Here is a 24217-nt window from a genome sequence, read left to right as displayed (position 1 = left end):
CACCATCACCCTGATACCAAAACCAGACAAAGATGTCACAAAAAGAGAAAACTACAGGCCAATATCACTGATGAACATAGATGAAAAAATCCTCAACAAAATACTAGCAAACAGAATCCAGCGGCACATTAAAAGGATCATACACTATGATCAAGTGGGGTTTATCCCAGGAATGCAAGGATTCTTCAGTATATGCAAATCAATCAATGTGATAAACCATATTAACAAACAGAACAAGAAAAACCATATGATCATCTCAATAGATGCAGAAAAAGCTTTCAACAAAATTCAACACCCATTTATGATAAATACTCTCTGGAAAGTAGGCACAGAGGGAACTTACCTCAACATAATAAAGGCCATATATGACAAACCAACAGCCAACATTGTCCTCAGTGGTTGAAAACTGAAACCGTTTCCACTAAGATCAGGAACAAGACAAGGTTACCCACTCTCACCACTGTTTTTCAACATAGTTTTGGAAGTTTTAGCCACAGCAATCAGAGAAGAAAAAGAAATAAAAGGAATCCAAATCGGAAAGGAAGAAGTAAAGTTGTCACTGTTTGCAGCTGACATGATACTATACATATAGAATCCTAAAGATGCTACCAGAAAACTACTAGAGCTAATCAATGAATTTGGTAAAGTAGCAGGATACAAAATTAATGCACAGAAATCCCTTGCATTCCTAAACACTAATGATGAAAAATCTGAAAGAGAAATTAAGGAAACACTCCCATTTACCATTGCAAGAAACAGAATAAAATACCTAGGAATAAACCTACCTAAGGAGACAAAAGACGTGTATGCAGAAAAATTTAAGACACTGATGAAAGAAATTAAAGATGATACAAACAGATGGAGAGATATACCATGTTCTTGGATTGGAAGAATCAACCTTGTGAAAATGACTATACTACCCAAAGCAATCGACAGATTCAATGCAATCCCTATCAAACTACCAGTGGCAGTTTTCTCAGAACTAGAACAAAAAATTTCACAATTTGTATGGAAACACAAAAGACCCCGAATAGCCAAAGCAATCATGAGAAAGAAAAATGAGCTGGAGGAATCAGGCTCCCTGACTTCAGACTATACTACAAAGCTACCATAATCAAGACAGTATGGTACTGGCACAAAAACAGAAATATAGATCAATGGAACAGGATAGAAAGCCCAGAGATAAAACCATGCACATATGGTCACCTTATCTTTGATAAAGGAGACAAGAATATACAATGGAGAAAAGACAGCCTCTTCCATAAGTGGTGCCTGGAAAACTGGACCGCTCCATGTAAAAGAATGAAATTAGAACACTCCCTAACACCATACATAAAAATAAACTCAAAATGGATTAAAGTCCTAAATGTAAGGCCGACACTATTAAACGCTTAGAGGAAAACATAGGCAGAACACCCTATGACATAAATCACAGCAAGATCCTTTTTGACCCACCTCCTAGAGAAATGGAAATAAAAACAGAAAAAAACAAATGGGACCTAATGAAACTGAAATGCTTTTGCACAGCAAAGGCAACCATAAACAAGACAAAAAGACAACCCTGAGAATGGGAGAAAATATTTCTAAACAAAGCAGCTGACAGAGGATTAATCTCCAAAATATACAAACAGCTCATGCAGCTCAATATCAAAAAAACAAACAACCCAATCCAAAAATGGGCAGAAGACCTAAATAGACATTTCTCCAAAGAAGATACACAGATTGCCAACAAACACATGAAAAGATGCTCAACATCACTAATCATTAGGGAAATGCAAATCAAAAGTACAGTGAGGTATCACCTAACATTGGTCAGAATGGCCATCATCAAAAAAATCTACAAACAATAAATGCTGGAGAGGGTGTGAAGAAAAGGGAACCCTCTTGCACTGTTGGTGGGAATGTAAATTGATACAGCCACTATGGAGAACAGTATGGAGGGTCCTTAAAAAACTAAAAATAAAACTACCATATGACCCAGCAATCCCACTACTGGGCATCTACCCTGAGAAAACCATAATTCAAAAAGAGTCATGTACCACAATGTTCATTGCAGCTCTATTTACAATAGCCAGGACATGGAAGCAACCTAAGTGTCCGTCGACAGATGAATGGATAAAGAAGATGTGGCACATATATACAATGGAATATTACTCAGCCATAAAAATAATCGAAATTGAGTTATTTGTAGTGAGGTGGCTGGACCTGGAGACTGTCATACAGAGTGAAGTAAGTCAGAAAAAGAAAAACAAATACCGCATGCTAGCACATATATATGGAATCTAAAAGAAAAAAAGGTTCTGAAGAACCTATGAGCAGGACAGGAATAAAGACACAGACATTGAGAATGGACTTGAGGACAGGGGGAGGGGGAAGGGTAAGCTGGGACGAAGTGAGAGAGTGGCATGGACATATAGACACTACCAAATGTAAAATAGATAGCTACTGGGAAGCAGCCACATAGCACAGGGAGATCAGCTTGGTGCTTTGTGACTGCCTAGAGGGGTGGGATAAGGAGAGTGGGAGGGAGACGCAAGAGGAATGGGATATGGGGATATATGTATATGTATAGCTGATTCACTTTGCTATACAGCAGAAACTAACACAACATTGTAAAGAAATTATACTCCAATCATGATGTTAAAATAAATAAATAAATAAAACACAGTAATGTGACTCTATATTGCCAATGGAATAAGGACAAAAAGATTGACAATAAAAAATATCTTAAATAGTTTTCAGTAATAGCATTATTGGGTGATAATGTTGGTATTGCTATTTCAAGATAACAATAAATTAGATAAGTGAGTATTTACGTCAGTGTCACTGAGAACTGAGATTTTGGGCTTGGTTGAAAGGAGATACATACATGAAATTGATGAGGTCAGACAAAATCCCCATAGGCCTGATTGTAAATTGGATATAAACTCATGATATATTTTATCTTTAAAAATACTTTAAAAATATCTTTAAAAATATCCTAGCTCTGTCCACTGATGAGTTCTAGAAATAATGAGCAACTCGTGTTGCATAAAATGCAAGCATTTTTGCATTTTGGGTGAACAATACAAAGGCTTTCTGAAACTCTTATGAAAGTTTATAGGTTTATAATACTCTCTTTTTTTAGTTATTGTTCTTTTATTTTACATCATTTGTTCATATTCATTATACATTTTCCCTTTTAATCAGCTTTGTTTGTTAGGACCTGGAGTTTATCGCCAAACATGGTAACTGTTTTTCTTGAGTTCTACATCTTTCCACTTGAATGGCACATTCTAAAATATTCTAAAATATGCCTGTCCAATCTTATGCTGGAAGGCTGATAGAAATAGCTCATCTCTTCTCAGTTACTAGGGTTTTGGTTTTTTTTTTCTTATGCTTAAAGGATTTTTTCTTCATCCTTCATGTCCAATAATTTCACCAGAATGTATGTTGGTCATTTGGTATCAGTGCTTCCCTATTCATGTTGTGTCCTTCTAATTTTCAAATGCAGATTCTCCTTTATTCAGAAAAGTTTTTTTTCTACAATATTGTTGGTTTTTTGTTTCATATGTTATGTTCTCTTTAGTCAGAGCTGCCAATTATACATATATTGCAACTTCTTTGCCCTCCAACCCTTTTTAACTCTTTGTTCTTTTTATTCAATTTTACATAACTTCTCAAACCTATGTTCCTAACTATATTTTCAGGAATGCTAACTCTTCTTGTTGATGTTTCTACCATGACTTTTATTTACTTTATGGTTTTATTTTTCTCCTCCATTTTTTCTTTAAGTTACTTTTCTTCCTCTCTTGTCTTAATATGTCTTCTTTGAGCCATTGTATCTGTTACTTGATTTTCTTTAATTTCTTTGACTTCATAGAGAAGTGTTTGTATAAATTTCCCCTGAACTGCTACACAATTTTTCTAAGCTTTATTTCACATTTGCCTTTTATTTTATTTTCTAAATTTTCTTTATCTTTTAATGAAAGTCACTTTTTCTAGAGAAACTGTGAGATAAAGGATGGTTTGGAGGACAGGCTGGGAGAGTGGGCTAGGACAGCTGGCCACTCAGAATTGTGTTCTTTAGCCTCCTTTCCCTTCTATCAACATTTTTTTCCTCCTTTAGGTGGTATCTCTGCATATGGGTGTTGGGGGAGATTGTCCTAATTAGCTTGTAGTGATGTACTGTATCTTCCAAGTTTCTATCTTATGATTTAATGTTTATTTTTCTTCTGTCTCCTTCTATCTCTCCTCTGCTCTTGTTATTATCATACACCTTCACAGTTCCTAAATCACCCCCCACCACTGTGTGGTATTTGAATGGCCTCATGGATGATTCCATAACCCACCCATACTCCCTGTCTTTGCAGAAAACAATGTCTGACACTTTTCTTTGGAGAAGTCTGCATGCCAACTGAAATTTGTAGAGGTACATCTTCTCTAGCTATACACTCTTGATTTGGCCCAATTTAACTATATTTTGTGGATATTCTTCATATGTTGTAATTTGGAGCTGCAAATCTTTGCTAGTTTTATTGAATACAGAATTTTATTTATTGCTTTTTCTTTATTTTTTGTTTTCAGTCAGTTTCAGAGAAGAGTTCCAATCCATAAAAGGTTTGGAGAATCAAGACGTATTTTAGAACGATCACTTTGGCTTGAGCAAGAAACATTGTAGAAGATGAGGAAGCAGGAAGGATGTGGGGAGCAGGAGGTTGCTCAAGACTGGAAACAGGAAAACCATGGAGAAAGCTAATGAATTCATGCAAAAGAGAGATGATGAGGTCTGCGAAAGGTCATGGGTTGAGAGATTTAAGTGATAAAATTGGATGGAAGCCTGGCAAAGTTTTGTAGAAGAGAAGTGAGCTAAGACAGAACTCCTTGGAATCTTACTCCTTGGAGTAAAAAGTGAAAGAGGATCCTATAAAAGAAAATAAGAAGTAGATACTAGAGAAGTAAGTGGAAAATAGAGAAAGCACTATTGCAAAGGCAAAGAGTGTTTCCAATCAGGTTGAGAGTTCATATAAGATAAGGTCTTAAAGGTTGACTTTGAATTTAGCCACATGAAAGTCATTGATGAGAGCAGTGGCAGTGGTGGACGTGGAAACCTCATATCAGGGGACTGAGGTGTGAATGGAAGGTTTCAAGGTAGGGTTAGTAAATACAGAAAACTCTTAAAGAAGTTTGATAGTAAACAGAAAGATAAATATAGAATACAGGGTCAGCTTAAGGGAAACTTCTTACATAAGGACATTAGCACCAGAGCTTTAGGGTACCCCTAGAGCAACAATAATTCCCATTTATACAGAAGTTTAGCTCAAAGGGGCTTTTGCATACATAATCTCATTTCAAATTCACCTCACTGAATCACCTCAATTATACTGATGAGGTAACTAAGGCTGAGAGAGATAACAATGAACTGCCTTCCCAAAAGGCACAAGGAAGAAAACAATTAAAGCATCACTTTACTTCACTCAGTATGACAATCTCTAGGTCCATCCATGTTGCTGAAAATGGCATTATTTCATTCATTTTTATGGCTGAATCATACAAAGACAAATATCATATGATATCCCTTATATGCAGAATATAAAAAAATGGTACAAATGAACTTATTTACAAAACAGAAATAGAGTCACAGATGTAGAAAACAAACATGGTTACCAAGGGGGAAAGGGGGGGAGGGATAAATTGGGAGATTGGGATGGACATATACACGCTACTATATATAAAATAGATAACTAAGGAACTACTGTATAGCACAGGGAACCCTTCTCAATAATCTGTAATGACCTATATGGGAAAAGAATCTAAAAAAGAGTGGATATATTTCTATATATAAATATATGTATATATAAACTATATATGTAATATAAATTATTACATATGTTTATATATGTGTATATATATACATATGTATATAAAATTCACTTTGCTGTACAGCAGAAACTAATACAACACTGTAAATCAATGATACTCCAATAAAAAATGTTTGTTTGTTTTTTTAAAAAAAGCATCATTTTGACTACATCTTAGGCACAATCCCACATCTCAAGTCCTGGATCCATCTAAGTTTCAGCATCCTTGCAAGGAGCAAAATAGAGCCAACATTTTACCTGAGCCCAAACCCACCATACAAATTGTTTGATTGAAATCCTTGCTTTCATTTTCAATGGAATAAAAATTGCAGAGTGCAGTTGGCTTCCCATTAACTTCTCCAGAATATTTTCTCTGCCCAGGTATTTCCACACAAGGCTGATACTAGTTAATTACCTGAATTAAATATTCCACAGCCTAAAAGATTTCCTGTACTACACAATTTATAAATATTCATTCTGCAGAAGGGAAGGTGCAAGAGAACGTTGGTTTCCAGTGGCTGCCTTCGTAGCAAAGTATTGAGTAGTAAGCCTCTGAGGCAGCCTCAGTGCCTGAGTAAAATGTTTTTGGAGCCTCAAATCCCTTATATAAAAACAGTTTCTCCAGTGCACAACCATTTTTGCTGAGCCACTAAATAACTTCTGCCTGCCCATATCAGGGACAGTCTTAAGGTGATATGATGGATGTCAAGTAAATAATCAATCAATACACTGGTTTTGGTCTCCATCTATCAGTTGGGCATTGTGTGGACTAATTAGATGATAAAATGTGATGAATGTGTATTAAACTCAGCCTCTCCCTGGAAGCTCCCAGGGGTCCTTTCCCATATTCTAGCTGACCTTTTAGAGCTCAGCTTCATTGTATGTGAATGCAATTAAATCAATTTGTCAGATATTTGCATTAGTCTGGCTTGTTCAGAATTCAATTATTCAGTGTCACTTTACTGTCCTTCGGAGGCTTGTTCACTGGCTCATTTTCAAGTGCTGGATAAAGGCAGAAAGGGCTAGTCTTGTCAGGATGCAAGCCTGTGAATGCCTTCCCTCAGAGATTGTTCTGAGATCCAACTTTGCCAGATCCCTTCTCCTCCCAGGTCTCAGGAAAGATAATGATTGGGCTCTCAACAGAGCTGAACTTTAATTCTGACTCTGCCACTCACTGGAAAGGTGACTTAAGTTATTTAACCTGTGTGAGCCTCAGTTTCCTCATGCACCAAATGGAATCGCTTTACTTTGGGTTTCCTCCAAAGTAGACCCTGAGAGTCGTATTTGAGCACAAGTAGTTCATTTGAGAGGTGACAGCAGCAAGCACTGTAAAGCAGTGGGGCAATGAGACAGGGATGGGAAGAAGCAAATAGGAGGTACATTAGCGAGCAAGTTATCACTGTGGGCAACTGGTGCTCAGTCCTTCTGGGGACCTCTGGCAGATGGAGCAGAACATTCAGCAGAGTTGTCCCACCCGAGAGGCAAGGAGCTTGGGCATATCTCCACCAACTGCTGTGCTTTATTGATTGAGAGCTGCTCCAGGGTGTTAACTCTCTGGCACTTCAAGCCTCCCTTAAACATCACTGGCCGAGCATCTTCCTGAGAACAGAGAAAGCCCTCAAGCAGAGAGTCAGAGATGTTTTCAGTAAGAAGCCTTGTGGGCACAGGAGTACTGTGGCTCACCAAGGGCATCCACTACAGCGATACGCCACAGTGTGAAGTCAAAAAGTGGTAGTGCATGTCAAGCCCTTAGTTCTACGACTGACAGAGTAAAGCACTTGATAGTAATAAATCATTTCTGGAAATATGAAAATGTAGGAAAATTGCTTTCTTCAACACAGGTATTGGACTGTGATTCTAAGTGTATGGCAAGGGAAAGCCACTATACTATATGCCTTCCTGGGAGGAGTAGATGGTGAAATCACGGAAGGCTTTATTGGAGGAGGTGACATTTGAATTGGGTTTTTACGGATGAGTATGTATTGATGGAGTTCAGGACAGGCCGCTTTGACACATGGATTATTTCAAGCTGAAGACAATGAAGACCAAATAGACTCAGGAAGAGCTTTCTTACCTCCCCCTTAACTGCCTAAAAAAACTTAAATAGAGGGCCTGTACCAGGAGACAGCTGATACCAAAGATAATTTTTATATCAAGAAGACTTATCTGCATAGCCTGGCAAATATTTGTTTACCAAACATCTACTCTTTTCATCTTCCTGTGTTTTGCCTTCCTTGCCTTTGAAACGCCAGACCCCTATCCCCTTCTCCTTAGCTCAAGGTGGTATATAAGCCTCAATTACCTGATTGCTGCAGAGCCTTTCATGTCTTTGCGGGGCTCCTGTATAAATAAAATGAAATTTGCTTTTCTCCAGTTCATCTGTCTTATGTCAATTTAATTATCAGACCAGCCAAAGAACCTAGAAGGGAAGAAGGGAAGCTTTTTTCTCTCCAACAGTGTTCACCAGGCATGCACGGGGAGTAAAGATATTCTAAGCAGAAGGAATGGCATATGCAATGCCACAGAGATGTGACAAATTATATGTTTGGTGACCTTCTTATAGTTTAAAATGGCTAAAGTATAGGAAGAGGGGGAGCTTTATGTCATGATGCCAGAATTCAAGTCACAAGAGAAAGTTTAAATTATGCAAGGGCATTATAGTATTATATTATCCTATAAGCAACAGAGAGTCATTGGATCTGTTCAATAAAACCTGTAATAGACTCTTGGGTGACACACAAAGAAACTCATTTATAATAGAAATAAATAGGTTAATGAGCATGGGTTCAAAAGATCTTCTGCACAGGAATGAGAAAAAATGTAATATTTTATGTGAAAAGTACTTCAGGGTTTTCTATGAGCCAGCATGTTACGTGACTTCAAAGGGGAAAAAAAAAAAAGCTAATTCAAACTTAGACTGCATTCATAGAAATAATACAGGATCCAGATAGAATCACACTTGTTCTGCACTATCTGAGAAGCTCAGAAAGTAGTTGTCCGATTTGAAATGACATATAAAGACACTCTGGTTACACTGCAGCAAGCCCAGGGAAAAGTGAGCAGAATGTTAGAGTCTAAAAATCACATGAGATGTAGAATGGCTGAAAGAACAGAGCGGGCTAGCTGCAGAAGGTAGATGCATAGAACATTCATGAACTGGCTTTTGATGTGAGGAAGAGATTACATTTACTCTGTGCGGTCCCAGAGCCTGAAAATTCAAACCCCAGTGAAATGTATTTCAAGTCAATGGAAATAAACAAAGCCAACCAACACTAGGATGACCAGCCCTGGGTGGGAGAAAGTTCTCTATTCTGGGGAGTGGTCAGTGGTAAATGAGATGAATACATGTGAAAGATGTTTAAAGGAGGCGCTAGTTCTTGGAATGGAACCAACCTCTAAAACCCCTCTCCAACTAAGATTCTATGATTCTGTGGCAGGGGTCCTCTCCAGGTGTTCCCTGCAGGAGGCACACAACAAAAGGGGGCATTTTGCAGGGCACACCACAAACATCATTCCCAACTGGTAAAAAACAAAAGACAGTATCTCTGTGTGGTCAGCTGCAAGGCTGGGTTAAGGTGAACAAGAAAAAAATCAGGAGTTTCTTTTGATGTACAAAGTAAAGAATAGGCATTGGATACCAGCTATGATCCAGGCACATATAATAACATTATACTACTACTAGTGGTAGTACTAGTAACAACAGTGGTAGTACCAGTAGTCGTAGTATTAGTAGTAGTGCCCAAAATGTATTGAGTGTTTATATGTTCTTATTTAATTCTCATAAAAGATCTCTCAGATTAATCACTTTACTAGATGATTCTTTCACTATGAACAGTATTCTGTGAACTTTGGTGGGGTCATATAAGACTCCTTTTGGAGAAAGAAAAAGAAGTGCTTCCCATTTAGGGTTTGGTCTAAAATCAAGTCTTCTCTTTGGACAACAGAAGGCATTTTCTATGAAACATCATAAAACATCCCTCTGGAAACCATAATTCAGGTAATCATAGTTGAATCCCTTCTGCTAACAGATGTGTAGGATTTTAAGCATCACTTTAGATCCTCCTGTTAGAGCATTCTGCTCCCTTAGCTCGGACACTCGTAGTCATCATTCTCCTGAATTGTAATACCAGACGACTGAGCCACTTTGACCTCATGCTTTGCCCATTTGGCTGATCTTCCGGATTAAACCCCACCCCAAAACTGGATGCATCTAGTGCCAGTCCCAACTCCTCTTTCCCACTGGACCATCTATCTGCAATTCTGATGAACCCGCAGATGCTGCACCTTTCTGCTGAGGATCAGGAAATGTCCCAACACATTCTTTTTACAAAGCTGATCTGCATTTTCATGCAATGACTTCAGCGTTTCCAGGGTAAGCTCCTGTGTGTAGCCTCCACCCATGTATATCTAACTGTTGCCCCAGCATGCTCACTGATTTCTATTTGTTATTCCACAACTGAAGATGAGCCAAAGGCAAGTGTGTCTTCATCAAGGTTCTTTTTGCTATCTCAAACCAAGAAAAGGGAAATGAAAATAATGCAGGAGCATGACTTGGAACTGAAGGCTGGAGAGTACAGCCAAACCTCCCAACAAGGGACTGAAAACGGGAGCTGGAAAGTGGTCAGAAACTCTACAGTCTCTCTCTCTCTCTCTCTCTCCCTCTCTCTTTCCCTCACCCTCATCCTCCTCTCATACCCCTTGTTCCCTACCTTCCTCCTTTTCTCCCTTCCTCACACCCTTTCTGAGGCCAGATGGGCTTTCATCTCTGCTTCCATGTGTCCACTTTATTCCCACTCGCAGACTAGCTTCGGCTGACTTGGAGAGCAAATGGCCAAATGCAGCTGCTCCGCAGCTCCCAAATTTGCATATTCTTGTTTCAAAATGACCAGCAAAAAATAAATCACGTGTCTAAATCCAATTCCAAGTTCTTGGGAGGAAGAACATCACTGGGCCATTGAACATCACTGCTGCATTTAAGACCAGGAGTCCACGCCTGGTTCAATGCAGCCACAGGGCAGGAATACATGTTTCAAAACTGGCTCCCAGATTCCATCCCTGTGGGGTGGCTGCTGAGGCTCTTCAGGAAGAGGGCATACGGGGTGGGATGGGCTTTAGTCCCCTGACTTTATACCTCACAAACAGTCTTGGAAAATTCCCTTCTACTTTGGCTAATACTCTGAGATCTCCTTAATTTATTGGCAAATCTTATTTTAATCTCTTCTACCAGGCATTTCTCTGACTCATGGAGGAAAACAGACCCTGTAAATTAAGTTCCTAATAGCAAATACTTTCCTAATAGTAGATTTTCATGCTAGTAGGATGGATGGAGAAGCAGAGAGGTTAGGAGAGTTCACGGAAGAGACCTCAGGAAAGGTACCATTGCAGTCCTAGAAATTAGGTTGGTTGGTTTACTTTAACTAAAGATTATGGAAGTAAGCTAGTTTCCATCAAGAAAGAGTGAGTCAGTCAGGAACCCAGATATATGTGCAAGCCTTAAAAGAGGCAGGATAGAAAAGATACTTTTCAATGAGATATCAAATTCCAATTTCTCAAGTGGGCTAGAGTCTTCAGAAGTACAGAATGAGCCTAACATAAAAACTTTAAGTATACCTCTTCCTTCAGACAGGTGAATTTTGAATTTATTTAAAAAAAAATTTTTTTTTCACAGTGGACAGACGGTGAAATCTTTATTATGTATGTTTGGGAAATGCTCAGGTGTAAGGCTGCTTATTGATGGAAAGGCGAGATAGTGAAGGAGTTAAGGACAGAATTAGACAAATCTAGGTTCCAACCCCACAATTCAGTTGTACTAACTTTTTTGAACCTCAGGTGTCATCATTTATGAAATGGGGATGAATAATAAAATTCTTACCTCAAAAGTAATATTGTAAAGATTGAGATTCTGAGTATAAAGTACATAGCTGGTGTATAGTTAGTGCTTAATGAATGATGCCTTTTAATTCTATTGTTGTAGTTATAGCTATTTATTATTTGGAGGAAACCACTGTGCTGTACAGAAGGACAAAACATAGCCAATAATATTGTGCTTGCTTTGATCTGTGCCTTCTCCAGGCCTTTCCGAACCCCTTTCTCCCCATCCTTACATTTAAATCTCAAGATCTAGGACCTGAAGTCTAATCTCTCATTGCTGCCCAAGTAACTGTTTACAAGACAAATTAACCATATTGGCCCTAAGATTGATCTTTCAGCGACTCTCCAAACTCCTTGCATCAAGATTCTACCTACTTCTCTAAACTCACTTCCTTTCTTCTTCGCAGTTTATACTCTAGCAATAATGCAATGTTTAATGGTATCTTGATCACAGTATGTTCTTTCATGATTTTATACCTTACACATGCCATTCACTACACTTGAGCGATGAGTGGCAACTGACATGGGAATAATCAACCAAATATCAAAATATACATACAGCTCTAATAATTAAGACAACTTGATATTAGTGAAAAAAAATCAGTAAAATTCAACTGTGTCTCAAACAGATCCATGTATATATAGGAATTCAGTTTGGGTTAAAGATGACACTTTATACTCAATTCCCGGTATTGGGACAATGGCATATGCTCTTTAGAAGAAGAAGTTAAAGTATCATCACACACACACACACACACACACACACACACACTACATATAAATATAGATCCCAGATAAATAAAAGTGCAGCATGAAAAATAAGGCTATTCAGATACTAGATGAAAATGTAGTCGTGGAATCCAGAATGACTTTCTAGGCAAAACATAAAGCCCAAAGCCCATAAGAAAAGATTTACTGTTTTGACTAAATAAAAATTAAAAACTTCTTAAAGTCAAAGGAGAATATAAACAAAATTTTTTAAAAAGACAAGCGAGAGCCTTAGAAAACAACTACAATAAAAATAATTGTAACAGAGAAATCAGAAGAGATAGGGAGCTGGAATATGAAGGGTTCGAACAAATCACTAAGAGACAAACAATCCATGTGAAAAATGGGCAAAGGAGTTAAGAGAAGAAAAGAATACATTCTGTCAAAAATATGTGAATATTTTACCAGTGAAATGCAAATTAAAATTTCAAGGTACCAGTCTTTGCCCATCAAATTGAAAAAATTTAAAAGATTAATAATAACCAGTGTTGGTAAAGGCTACAGAAACAAATCCTCATATACTGTTATCCAGAGGGTAAATTGGCACAATATAATTATAGGGCAATTTGGCAGTCCCTATCAAAATCTGAATTATACACATTCATTGACCCAGAAATTCCATTTCTGGGAACAATCTTAGAGATATTTTATGACATATGAACAAAGATGTGCATATAAAATGTTGCCTCTAGCTTGGTTTGTAATAGCAAAACAATTAGAATAATTGAAGTGTCCACCACTAGGGGAATATTTAACATAGTCATGGGGATTTCAAATATGAGTTGGCTGTTGTCCTGGCTGTCAGTCTCCTAATTGCTCCTGTTTCCTAGTATCACCTGCCATCCCCTGATATCTGACAGCCACAACCCCAAGTCCAAGCTGGATTCTTGTCCTACTCTACAAATAGGTCCTCATAGGTAAAGTGCTCTGCACAGTATCTGGTACACAGTTAGAGCTCAACCAATAGTAGCAATATGCTGTGTTATTATTATTTTGTAAACTAAGTAGCCACTGAAAAAGAAGGAAGTACGTCTATGAGAACTGAAATGAAAAGACCTTTTGAGACTTTAAAAAAAATCCAAGTGCAAAAAATAAAAAAATGCGTAGACCTCCACTTCTGGCTAAAATGGAATGCCAGGGACCAGATTTATTCTCCTACCTAAAACAACCAAAAAATGGACATAATATATGAAGCAACAGTCTGTAAGACACTGACCACCAAGCAGTGCAGAGCAGTGAACCTAAGAGACATGAAGCAAAAGAGGTAAGAATTTGTGGGATGCCACTAAAGCAGAACTTAGAGTTACTAATATTCTAATATTTTTTCCAATCTTCTCAGGTCATTGACAATATAATACACAAAACTATAATAACGATTATGCTGACTCAAAAAAATGCACAACCTTAAAGTTGAGAATTATGTTTTATTCAGCAGACAAAACTGAAGACTTAAGCCTGGGCATCTCAGACACCTCTGAGAAACCGCTTCCAAAGAGGTCAGGGAGGAGCCAGTATATATAGGAATTTTTGCAACAAAGACTAGGTAGTCAGAACATCAAAAGACTACTGCTAATTAAGGGAAACCAGATATCTCGTTAAGGAATGTAGTGCTTTTCTATGGGAAGATGCAAGAGTCTGGGCTCACTGAAATCATTCCTTTGATATGCACCTCAGCTATCTGGAGCCAATATCCCTGTGCTTTCCCATCCTGAGTCTCCTCAGGGTGCACCATTAGGGGTTGGCTGCAGTGGCTGAGGGCTTGACGGTGGACATCCTGTTTCTATCCTGAGTTCCCGCAGGGCTCACCATTGGGGCAGTTGTAATGTGATGGCTTGATGGCTGCAACATTCTTTGCTCACTGATATGGCAGGCAATTTTTTCATTCACAATTATAAAGAAAAACAGAAGTAATGATTTTAACTAATACGTTGTACAGACTGAATAGGCATTCTCTCGTTTGATCTACATAACCCATGAGGTAGGTACTGTGAGTATAGATTAGGAAAGTGAAACTCTGAGCAGTTAAGTGACTAGCCCAATGCTACACAGCTAGGAAGAGGCAGAGCCAGGATTTGAACCAACTGCCTCTACATAGATCCAAAGGAAAAGTTGCTTTGTGGGGACAGCATAAAGATGGAGAGACAGATTCTGTAAATCAGGCACGCAAGCTGGGGGCAGGTCCAGAAGGGTCAGTTGAGGCCTGTACCCGAAATTTTACTAGGCATGGATCTAAATAACAAGTAGAACAGCCCTGGAAACAAGAGTGAGTTGATATTGAGCCAATGGTCTTGTGAGATAAAATTTCATTCAACATTTCATGGGCAAAGCTGACCTCAGAGTATGAGCAAAAATAAGCCAAGAAGAAGCAACTGGAATTATTGATTGGATTAGAAGATAGGAGGAAGAGGATAGTAAGAGGCTAGGATGGCAGCACTTGTGGTGAGAAGAGGGTGGTGAGGTGGGATGGCATTGTGATAAAAGCCCAGCATCCTGACAACTAGCCCCATAGTTAATGTAAGCAAGCCCTGAGGAGGCCACCTAGCTGATCTGTAGGTGGAATTGTGAATCATTGTTTGGAAATGGAATGCAAGCCATAGAGATAAACAAGGTCACCAAGAAAGGTCACAAGAACATAAGAATGTCATTTTCCCCATCCCTACGTATACCTGAATTCTATCCATAGATCCCTTGAGGGTCCATGGGCCCCAGCTTACAAACCCTGCTTTAGCTGCATAGTACTGCAGAACCCCTCCAAGGCATTATTTCCAAGATCACACCATTGAAATAAACCTATTCTTGGAGTTCTCTGAGGGCAAAGTGAGGGCATAGGGTCTCATTCATCCTTGGATCACTGGTACCCAACCATTCTCTAGCACATATAGGGGCATAATAAGCGTACCAGATATATATGCATCATTCAAGTTGCTAACGGGATATGAACAGGGTACCAGAACTTGGGCTTTATGCAGGGTATCAGCAACTGGAGACCACTAGAGAAATGTCAAAATCTGCATTATGGGAAAACAGAAAAGGCAGGGGGCAGGGGGAGCTCTAAAGCCTAAATGAATACAGAAAACACAGTCTGAGACGATGGAGGACAGAGCCATTCAGGATAATCCTCCGCTTACCTCTCCTTGAGAAAACTCAGGGCCCCTTCCTCGTTCGCAAGCCTTCATGTGACTTAAACACAAACTTTTCCACCACAACTGGTGTCTGAGGAAGCAGGGGGTCTTTCCCGTTAAAAAGTCCCCATTGGCATCCACTGGGAGATACAACTCTGATTTAATCCTCAGCAAGAGTGACTTGCATTTCCCGTCCTGCTGGCAGGAGGTCAGGTGTCCCTCCCTCTCCCAGGGCACTCCACCTCAAAGGTCTTGAAAGTGCCTTGTTTGTTCCGAGATGAGATTCCCCCCCACCCCCATGCACTGGAAGCCACAGCTCCTTAAACTTCATGCAAATTACACCTGTCAGTAAAGAGGCTGCATAAAAAGTGTGTTGTTTCCCTTTCCCAGGGAGAAAGTACATTCTTTCCACACTTCAGTGTGGTGCCCTCTAACTGTGTGGGGAGCACTGAAGTGGTAATTACATTAGAAAGTGGTTTTTCCATGTATTTGGCTGCAGAAAAATAACACGCTGCTTCTCTTTCCATGTGTCTCATGGAATTATGTAAATAGACCCAAAGCAAACAAGTTTAAATGATTATAAAATGGATTTCTAAGTGATATCTGTTACCAGACAAGAATACTAAAAAACTCTGCTCTTTCTCAGCCACCAATTTGAAAGGATAAAATATTTAGGACTTCCCTGGTGGCGCAGTGGTTGAGAGTCCGCCTGCCGATGCAGGGGACACGGGTTCGTGCCCCGGTCTGGGAAGATCCCACATGCTGCGGAGCGGCTGGGCCCGTGAGCCATGGCCGCTGAGCCTGCGCGTCCGGAGCCTATGCCCCGCAACGGGAGAGGCCACAACAGTGAGAGGCCCGCGTACCGCAAAACAAAAAAAAATTTAGTAAAGGATGCTTCTTGGATGGATGATGTTTTCTGCGTGAGGGACTTCTGGGGCTTTGCTGACTTGATCATCAGGGACAAAGTCCTCTCCCAAGCATGTATGAGTGATACCTTCCCAGGGCTCTGACCACCTTTCACAAAACAGTTGAAGGAAGAAAGTTGATCTGGAGAATGTGTAAAGGACTCGCCAAATGGAAGAATGGTTCTCAAACTTGAGCACACATAAAATCACTTGGAAGGCTATTAATATAGGATTCCTGATTCAGTGAGTCTGGGTTGGAGCCCAGAAATTTTCAGGTTCCCAGGTGATGTTGATGCTGGTGGTCAATAGCCTGCACTTTAGGTCCCGCCAGCTTAGGGGAAACAAGGGCAGATTGCAGCGCAACATTGGCAAGGCTCTTGCTACACTGCTCTTGAGGATGGCCTCTCCCCGACTAATGGGCTTGTGAAAACTGGGGCCCTGCCTCCCTCGACACAGGCTCTCCAATCTGTATATCTTATCTCACCAAACAGTGATTACTCTAAAGGAGGGCTTGTGGCCCATCAGAGCCCACATGGATGCTGGAAAAGGGATACTCTTTCCTTCCTTCCATGATCTTAGGTACTAAGGACTATGCAATTCTGAAGCTACACATGTCAATTTTATAGCCAATTGGAAAGAGACTAAAGTTGGAAGAATCCAGAAAAAAAGCAAAGGAGAAGGAAGGGAGGGAGAGAAGGACAGGAAAATATCTGAAAGTGTTGTCTAAACCCCTGGATCCAGCCATGCCCGAAAAACTAGTAGACCCAAAGGACTTTGCTGGTGAATCCAGAAACCCCTTTTTTTGGACTTAAACCAGTTCGAGCTGGTGCTTCTATAGCTTTCAAAGGAAAGTTTCCTCATGAATATGGGTTCCTCTCAATGACTATAGAAACATAAACTTGGGGAGTCTGCCAAGGACCCCAACATTGAGTGAAAAGAGGCCATGGATCCTGACTCAGGTGCCTGTAATCACATGAATAACATGACCCTCCAAGTCCAGCCTTGTTCACCCCATCTCATGTAGCACACAAGTCTGCCATGCTCATGCCTCTCAGCCTTTGAGTTTTTAAATGAGTCTCCTTCTATTAGACAAACAATAAATGCTGGAGATGGTGTGGAGAAAATGGAATCCTCTTGCACTGTTGGCAGGAATGTAAATTGATACAGCCACTAGGGAGAACAGTATGGAGGTTCCTTAAAAAACTAAAAATAGAACTACCATATGATCTAGCAATTCCACTACTGGGCATATACCCTGAGAAAAACAAAATTCAAAAAGACAAATGTACCCCAATGTTTATTGCAGCACTATTTACAATAGCCAGGACATGGAAGCAACCTAAGTGTCCATTGACAGATGAATGGATAAAGAAGATCTGCTACATATATACAATGGAATATTACTCAGCCATAAAAAAAGAATGAAATTGGCTCACTTGTAGAGATGTGGATGAACCTAGAGTCTGTCATACAGAGTGAAGTAAGCCAGAAAGAGAAAAACAAATATCGTATATTAACACATGTATGTAGAATCTAGAAAAATGGTACAGGTGAATCTAGTTCCAGGGCAGGAATAGAGATGTAGATGTAGAGAACGGATGTGTGGACATAGAGGGGGAAGGGGAGGGTGGGATGAATTGGGAGATTAGGTTTGACCTAAATACACTACCATGTGTAAAATAGATAGCTAGTGGGAACCTGTGGTATAGCACAGGGAGCTCAGCTCGGTGCTCTGTAATGACCTAGATGGGTGGGATGCGGGGGGAAGGGAGGTCCAAGAGGGAGGGGATATAGGTATACATATAGCTGATTCACTTCATTGTACAGCAGAAAGTAACACAACACTGTAAAGCAATTATACTGCAATAAACACACACACATATGAGTCTCCTTTAGGGTGTGGGGAAAAAGGAACTCTCCCGTACTGTTAGTGGGAATGTAAATTGGTACAGCCACTATGGAGAACAGTATGGAGGTGCTTTAAAAAACTAAAAATAGATCTGCATATGATCTACCATATGATCCTGCAATCCCACTCCTATGCATATATCCAGAGAAAACTATAATTCAAAAAGATACACGCACCCCAATGTTCATAGCAGCACTATTTACAATAGTCAAGACATGAAGCAACCTGAATGTCTATCGAGAGATGAGTAGATAAAGAAGATGTGGTATATTATGTACAATGGAATATTACTCAGCCATAAAAAAGGATGAAATTTTGTCATTTGCAGCAACATGGATGGACCTAGAGATTATCATACTAAGTGAAGTAAACTAGACAAAGACAAATGTCATATGATATTGCTTATATGTGAAATTTAAAAAGAAAGATACAAATGAAGTTATCTACAAAACAGAAATAGACCCACAGACATAGAAAACAAATTTATGGTTCCCAAAGGCAAAAAGGGGATGGATAATTAGGAGGTTGAGATTAATATATATACACTATTATATATGAAATAGATAACCAACAAGGACCTACTGTATAACACAGGGAACTATACTCAGTATTTTGTAATAACCTATAAGGGAAAAGAACCTGAAAAGAAATATATATATGTATATGTACATGTATATGTATATATGTATACATATATATATTTATATATCTCAATCACTTTGCTGTACACCTGAAAATAAATGATTCTCCGTTAAAAGGGTACCCTTATTTGTCTAGTTGATGATCCCATTTTCTCTCTAGGCCAGTCCTCTAACACAATGCCTTAATTTTTCAGATGATCAGAAGTGAGATTCTAGGGTGCCATTGTCCTGTTCTCTGAGGAATATGGTACCTCATCTATCCAGATAGATCTGACTTACCATCTTCTGCAGAAACCAATGTTTTCTATAGTACTCACCTTAGGAGGAATGCACTGAATTACTTTTTAATGCCAGAACATCCTCCCAGATAAAACACTTCTAATTTTACCTGCACCTGCCAACTCTATATCAAATTTCCAACATCAGTATGAGAGTACCATTATGCTTCTGATACCCTAGGTCACTGTTTTTGGAAAAGTTCCACATGCTGCTTGTTATTACTTACATTACATTGCTTATCCTGCTGTGACTCTCCACATAGTAGCCTCTTCTCTGTCCCTCCTACTTGCACTCCTTCTGTGTAATTTCTCTTTGTCTTTCCCCTAAAATACTATTACATCATAATCAGTGTCACTTCCCCTTCTCAAACTCCTTCCATCCTGTCCTGATCTTTTGCCACAGTCAACTGCTTTATCAGTTATTTTAACCAGATCAACCCCACTCCACCCTTTATAGCCTTGTTGTCAGTCAGGTTCATAATGCACACCCTGTGTATCAATTTTCTTAGCCTTTAAGATACTCCCAGGCCAATGTGTAGTGCTTAAATGTGTGGGCTCTGAAGCCAAACTCCCAGGGGTCAGCACCCAGCTCTACCACTTATTTATCACTTAATTTCTCCGGGTTTCAGTTTCTTCATCTGTACAACAGGTGTTATGATAATAATAGTAAATTCTTTGTAGGTTTGTTGTAAGCATGAAATGACAATGTAAACAAAGCATTCAACAGTTCCAAGCATGTAGGAAGCATTCCATATAAGTATTAGTCACTAGCATTAATATAGGCATATAAGGACAATCTCACTTTCCTAATCAATTAGGCAGAAAGCAATGCTCAATTATATTTCACACACTGTTGTAATTTTTTTTTAATTCTAAAAGCATTCGTTTATTCGTTCATTATTTTTTACATCTTTATTGGAGTATAATTGCTTTACAATTGTGTGTTAGTTTCTGTTTTACAACAAAGTGAATCAGTTATACATATACATATGTTCCCATATCTCTTCCTTCTTGCATCTCCCTCCCTCCCACCCTCCCTATCCCACCCCTCTAGGTGGTCACAAAGCACCGAGCTGATCTCCCTGTGCTATGCAGCTGCTTCCTGTAATGTTTAATCTAATACTTGAGGGTTGAGATTTCAACCTGTCCATTCTTTTAACTCAGGTATGTAACCCTATGCCTGATACATTGTAGGTGGTCAATAAATATATTAAATGAAAGAATCAGTAATAATAACTACCATTTAATGAGAACCTACTCTGTACCAAGCACTTCACATATTTTATGTAATCATTAAAACAACCCAGCGGAGTAGGTGTCACTTTCTCATTTTAAAGATGAGGAAAATTGAGTTTCAGAAAGGTTAATAATTTGCCCCAATACAAAGAACTAACAAAACGGGGGAGCAGTTCCCATTATACCAGCTTTTCCAACCTCTTTTTGACACATGGACTCCTCTCATAAATAAATATACTACTGTAAACACTTAGGGATTTTTAATTATTTCAGCATTTATAAATAAGTGAGTTCTTTTTTAAAAAAAAATTCCATTACAAGACTATATTATTAAATAGTATGCTATAAAGCTCATGCTACAATCTTCATAATATTAAGACAAATTTTGACTTGTCCCCATTTAACATGTGATGTAAAGCTGGCGGATTTACTTTAAATTATTTATGAAAGGAAAAAAATGAGTCGGTTTCAGGACAGAATTTTACTATGTTGCAAGGCATCAACAAAAGACAAACTCCTTTTATGAACTGATGTTTGGAATTCTAAATTTTATGTTGACTTTTTAAAAACATATAATTGTTGTTCTAAATGATAAGCTACAAGAAAAGGTTTCTGGCTGATGTTTGCAAGCACTTCTCTCCAAATAACACATTGCAGGTGTGGAGAGTCATTATTCTCAATAAATGAAAAGCCAAATTGTATATAATTGTCACTATATTTTGTGTTTATAACTTCAGTTTTGAAGGATATTTTGGTGCACCATATCAGCTGAATATAACTTGCAAACCTGGTGAAGGTCAGTCTGAAGTAAATTTGCGGATTTACTATCATATCTTTATTCCTGGTTAACTTGCTGCATTTCAATATCACCCTGCTGTATACTCTCTACTGTCAAATCATGGTGTATGCTACATAATCTATTGTTGGAACGCAAAGAGTCAAACTGTCTCAAAGTGACCCCGAAGCTCACCCTGGATTGCTTGGTCAAAGATAACTGGGATGGACCAGGTTCCCCCCTTCTCCTGGTGGGAGGGGTAGCACCATGGGACTAATGGTGTCTTCCCAACCCTGGAAGAAAGTACTATAACTTCACATGGGCCCCAATGACTCCAAGTGCTGAGAGCTGGCATTGCCAGACAAACTGTGGCAGCACCTCATAGTCTGTTAATTCCCCCACTGACATGTCAAAATGGAAAGCAGTAAAGGAATAGATCTCTCTGCTAGAACATAAACTCACATGGCACATCTAGAACTCTCTAGCCCCACACACCTACCTCTCCACAGGTTGATGAGAGGATGGTGGTCCCTGACTTCTCTTCTCTTGCTGTTTCCTTCCTTTGACAAAACCCATCCCCTTACCTATGCTGAGTGACTGAAATTCATCTTGAACCCTAGAGCCAGTGTTGACAACCGATGAACCTGAAAGGGCATGGTGATGACTAAGCATAAAAACAACTCCAGACTGTATAATAGTCAGTCACTATGTCAGTTAGCAGTATTCAGCTGAGTTGTCGAGTCATGAGCCTACCGTACTGCTCCACCATGCTCCATTCATGTTCCCTCAATATGAATTTGGAGGCTCCTGTAACTCTTCTACTTTTTTTAAATTAATTTTTATTGGAGATTGGTTGCTTTACAATGTTGTGTTAGCCTCCACTGCATAACAAAATGACTCAGCCATACACATACAGATATCCCCTCCCTTTTGAACTTCCCTCCATTTAGGTTACCACAGTGCATTAGGTAGAGTTCCCTGTGCTATACAGTATATTCCCATCAGCTGTCTATTTTATACATAATGTAACTCTTCTATTTTTAAAGGAAAAATATTTAAAGGATTATTTTATTTAATAATTTTTAAAAATAGAAAATTAAAAGAGATACCATTACTGCCTTTAATGAAGTTCAAACATGCTCACCCCAGAACACAAGAGCCACCATCTGGAAGACACTAATCTACAACATGGGCTCATTTAAATCAATGGATGGTGAATCATAGAAAAGACAAAGAGTTATTCTTTTTAACTGGAAACAAAGTATAGTTATTTTGAAAGGAAATTCAAAACCCCTAAGTCAAATTTAGTCCTCATTGATCTTCTGTAAAAGTCTTAAGTGTTTAGAAGACAGGAAGATAGGTCAAGACCTGGAGCTGTTTATATGCCTAAGACTAAGGTTTGGCCCAATTCAATAAGACATGAAACATATATTGACATAAACATTAGAAAGGAGTTAACAAAAATACAATTATTTATAAATTATTTATTTACATTCCTATAAAGGCTAAAGAGCATTACAATTAATTTTTTAAAATTTGTTTTAGGTTCCATTTTTTTTGAAGACTTTTTTTAGAAAAGCAGTTTTAGGTTTATAGCAAAATCCTTAAGCCCTCTACTCACACACACGCATAGCCTTTCCCATTATCAACATCCCCCAACAAGTGTAGTACATTTTTCACAATTGACAAACATAAATTAATACATAATAATTACACAGAGCCCATCATTTACATTAGGGTTCATTCTTAGTGTTGTACATTCTGTGGGTTTGAACATATATAATGACAGGTATCTATCATTATAGTATCATAGAGAGTATTTTCACTGCCCCCAAATCCTTTATTCTCTATCTGTTCATCCTCTCTTTGCTCGCAACCCCTGGCAACCACTGATTTGTTTTACTGTCTTCATAATTTTGCCCTTTCCAGAATATGATATAGATGGAATCGTATAGTACATAGCCTTTTCAGATTGACTTCTTTCATTTAGTAATATGTATTTAAGGTTTTTCTGTATCTTTTCATGGCCTGATAGCTCATTTGATTTTATCATTGAATACTGTTTCATTGTCTGAATGTACTATAGTTTATTTATCCATTCACCCACTAAAGTACATCTTGGTTGCTTTCAAAGCTTGGCAATTATGAATAAACCTTCTATAAACATCCGTATGCAGGTTTTTGTGTGGACATACATTTTCAGCTTCTTTGGGTAAGTACCAAGGAGTGCAATTGCTGGGTTACATGGTAAGAGTATGTTTAGTTTTGTAAGAAAACACCAAAGTGGCTGCACCATTTTGTTTTCCCACCAGCAATGAATGAGAGTTCCTATTGCTCCATATCCTCACCAAACTTTAGTGTTGTCAGTATTCTGGATTTTGGCTATTTTAATAAGTGTGTAATGGTATTTCATTTTTTCAAATTTGCATTTCCCTGGTGACTTAGGAAGTGGAGCATCTTTTCATATGCTTATTTGCCATCTACATGTTAATTATTTTTTAATAAACAAAATGTATGTAATTAATTTTTAAATGAACAAAAAGGACAGATGCAAAGTAAATATATAAAAATAAATCATATTACCACACACCACTAGAAAAATACAAGGAAAAAAGAAATTTGATTCAAAAAGAACTTCAACCAAATAAAAACAAACATATGAATAAATTTTATCCCCTCCAAAAGTGCTACATATAAAACCCTATTCCTAGTTACACATAAATAAGCCTTACTAAGTGTAGCTATGGATCATATCCCTGGATAAGAAAGCTAAAATATTGTAAAAATATAAATTTCTAACAAATTAATGCATAGAGAAAAATCTAATGATTATCCGTACAGTTCTTACAACTACAGGTACTTTCATTATTCT

The sequence above is a fragment of the Monodon monoceros genome, unplaced genomic scaffold (assembly GCF_005190385.1).
Source record: "Monodon monoceros isolate NGI ecotype Baffin Bay Population unplaced genomic scaffold, NGI_Narwhal_1 Super_Scaffold_13, whole genome shotgun sequence".
Taxonomy (NCBI): Eukaryota; Metazoa; Chordata; class Mammalia; order Artiodactyla; family Monodontidae; genus Monodon; species Monodon monoceros.
The sequence above is the reverse complement of the archived record's forward strand: the minus strand, read 5'-3'. Positions refer to the sequence as shown.